The sequence below is a fragment of the Belonocnema kinseyi genome, chromosome 2 (assembly GCF_010883055.1).
Source record: "Belonocnema kinseyi isolate 2016_QV_RU_SX_M_011 chromosome 2, B_treatae_v1, whole genome shotgun sequence".
NCBI classification, from domain to species: domain Eukaryota; kingdom Metazoa; phylum Arthropoda; class Insecta; order Hymenoptera; family Cynipidae; genus Belonocnema; species Belonocnema kinseyi.
In genome coordinates, this window is record NC_046658.1 from 121,557,920 (window position 1) to 121,561,494 (window position 3,575).

At 40.8% G+C, this 3,575-nt stretch overlaps 1 protein-coding gene across 1 annotated transcript in view; it reads left to right on the forward strand.

Annotated features, from left to right (window-relative positions):
* LOC117182282 overlaps positions 1 to 3,575 on the forward strand; it is a 37,837-nt gene that overhangs the window by 14,124 nt on the left and 20,138 nt on the right. The gene's annotated exons all lie outside the window — the stretch shown is intronic.

The following is a 3,575-nucleotide window of genomic DNA, read 5'->3' on the forward strand; positions in this document are numbered from 1 at the left end:
GATGTGGACTGTGACTGCACCATATATCTAGTCGGGAGTGGTGCTGACTGAAAACAGATGATTTGAAGCGATTCGCGCGCCATCTGTTGGTCATTCTAAGGATTTATTGAACTACCCTCTTACTTATGAAAGTAATTGCCGAGCTTCAAAGTACGAAAGGCTGGAGAGACACACTGGTGGAATGTGAAACTCGAAGAGATTCGCAGGGGAACCAGAGAGAGGTTCAGACGTGCCAGATCTGGCAAAACGAAGGAACTATGGACCTCATTTACAACGATAAGGGATGAATATAGGAGTACAATACGTAAGGCAAATAATTAAAGCTGGACCAAATTTGGCACTGATATCGAAAAAGGAGCCAAGGCAGCTAGACTGGATTACCTGCTTTCTCGAAATCCGGATGTTATTATCAGCAATCTAAAATTGCCCGGCGGGGGATACTCAGAGTCTGACGGGGAAACCTTGGCTCATTTGATCAAGGCACATTATCCTGGCTTCACAAAATTAGGAGAAGAGAGCACGACTCCTCCGACACCTCTACGGCCCCACTGGGCCCGAAACGGATGCTAGATAACGAGATTGTTACCCCAACCAGGGTCAGGTGGGCCCTAAAGTTCTACAGTCCTTACAAGTCTCTTGGTCCGGATTGCATATATCCAGTCTTCTTACAGAGGGCTGGTGAGATCATCATAGGGTCTATGGTGAGACTTGCTAGGGCTAGTCTGACGTTGGGTTATGTTCCGACGGCATGGAGAGGTGCGAGAGCAGTCTTCATTCCGAAAGCAGGTAGGATCGTTTATACTTCACCCAAGGATTTCCGACCCATTAGCCTCACATCTTCCCCAATAGAAAAATTGGAAAGCCTTGTGGAAAGATATATCCGCGATAAGGTCTTGGCAAGTAGTTCTATTCACAAGCAACAACACACCTATAGGGCTGATCGCTCGACTGAGAGGACCCTAAGCACAGCAGTTAACCTAATTGAAGGACAACGGAAGCAGAAAAGCCTCGCGATTGAAACCTTCATGGACATCGAAGAAGCCTTTAAATACACCTCTAGAGAGTTTATCAGGGCGGCCATTATCGCGCACGGTGTGCCTACTGCAGTGGTAGATGGACCTGCGATATGTTGGCCAATAAGAATCTAACCACGACTCTGGGTGATACCACTTAATGTGGAACCGTTGACTCGGGATGTCCGCAGGGAAGTGTTTTATCGCCCTTGCTCTGGTGTCTGGTAGTGGATGAACTGCTTCATCTACTCACGAGTCAGGGCCACCACGTTATAGGCTATGTGGACTATATACTGGTTATCGTGCGCTGCCAGCATCTGGATGCGCTCTTCGGAGTGATGCAGCAAGCACTAAGAATAGTATATTCATGATGTAAGAAGACGGGACTATCAGTCAATCCGAGTAAGACGGATGGAGTTGTATTCACCAGAAGGTATAAGTGGGGAACCAAGAGTACATTGAAACTGGCTGGACAAAAACGGGAAATCAAAGGGCAAGCCAAATATCTAGGATTAATTCTGGATAAGAAGTTGTCATGGAACGAGCACCTGTAAAACAAGTGCAAGAAGTTAGTAGCGACTCTTCAACTCTGTAGGACAGCCATAGGGAAAAGCTGGGGCTTGAAACCGGAGACACTTATGTGGATCTACAGAGCGTTCCTGCGACCAGACTAATCTATGCGGCGGTGGTCTGGTGGATAAGGGTCGAACTGTCTACTGTGAATTCTCGACTGGAAAGGATCAGGGGACTGATTCTCACCATAAAGGCCGTGGCTGCGAAGGCGGACTTGAGATCAAATATGGTAAACGGTAGCAGTAGCTCAACAGTAATGCGGATGCCAATCGACATCGCGAAGAGGCCGACACTAAGCATCCAATGAGATATCGGACAGGCTAGCAAAGTTGTAGGCATTTCCAGTAGGTTAGTCGGTTAGGTTAGTTCTGCTGTCCGAAGAACATCAGAATGATTGGAGTTTGGTCTCTGGCTGCAGACAGGCTAAAACACCCTTGGGCTCAAAGTTAAACTCTCACCGAGCGAAGGAATTACTCAAGATCGGGAGGAATGAAGTCAAGATCCTTAAACAAATGTTTAAAGGGCATGGAAACCTTTGGTATCACAGACATAAGATAAGGCTTGAAGAAAGTCCACTCTGTTGTCTGTGCGGAAAGTATAATGATACTTCTACTCATATTCTATGCCATTGCCCTACGATTGTGAGGAAACGTGTAACACTCACTGGTAGTTACTAGATCAATGAGTCTGAAATATCTGCCAATAGCGTGGTTGCGATCCTCTCCCTATATAAAACTTTGGGGCCACGCTTAAGGCTTATTAGGGGACGCAACGGGATCACCTAAGCCTTAGGGGCTGTTACGGTCTTAACCCAGAATAATAATAATAATAATAATAATAAGAATAATAAGATTCCATGACATGGCATTTCAACATATTCCAAAATTATAGAGTATTTAAAAAATTTCAAGACATTTTAAAGAGTTTTAAAAAGTTACAAGTAATTTCAAAAGAAGTTTCGAAAGGATTTCAAATATTTTATGGAACTTTAAAAGATTCCAAGGAATTTTTTATCGATTTAATTAATTTAATGGTATTTCAAAGTATTCCAAAATTATAGAGCATTTTTGAAAATGGCAAGGCATTTTTAAAATCTTTAGGAATTTTCAATGATTTCAATGCATGTTTAAGAAATTAAAAAGATTTTCAACTATTTTCAAAGGATTTGAAAGTATTTGAAATATATTAGAGTACTTTAACTCTTATTCGGCACACTTCCGTGGAGAGACATGTTCGGCACACTGGGACCATCTGCACCCCAACGACAAAATTTATCATTGTAAATGAACCGCTTCATATTTTGAGTTGCATTTTTTTGTGATGTCTTCAGAGCTAACTTTTCCAAAATATCATGGTTATATGTTTGAAAATATTTTTTAAGTATGATGAAAAAATTGAGATTCCAAAAAAAATAGGAAAAATTGTGATTTTACAAAAAAATTAATATCTTTTTTATTTTTCGATAAAAAGGCTAAAAATTCAACTGAGTTAACTTCTAGGGTATCACTTTAAGAAAAAAAATAACGTGGAAGTCAGTTTCAAAAAAGGTATTAATTTTTAGAAATAAAGCTAGGAATTTTGAGAAAAAATGAACTTCATGTTCTTGACAAAATGTGACAAAAAATTTATTCTCCAAAGAAAACTTTTACAATGTTCTGATCGAAATATTGTCGAAAATTGTCAAAAGCATGTAAAATAATGTATCATCAAATTTTACTATGCATTACCAGCAGTCTTCGCAAATCATGTAGCTGTTCTACATTTCAAAATAATCTCCTTGGAGCTCTATACACTTGGTCAATCGCTTTTCAAGTTTTTTTAATCCTTCAGAAAGTGCGTTTTCGGAAGTTCCTCAAAATAAGCACTTACAGAGGCAATGACGTTTTTGTTGTCTGGAAATCTCGGTCCACCGAGCCATTTTTTCAAGTTTGGAAATAAGAAAAAGTCACTGGGGGCTAAATCTGGTGAATACGGTGGGTGTTCGACCAA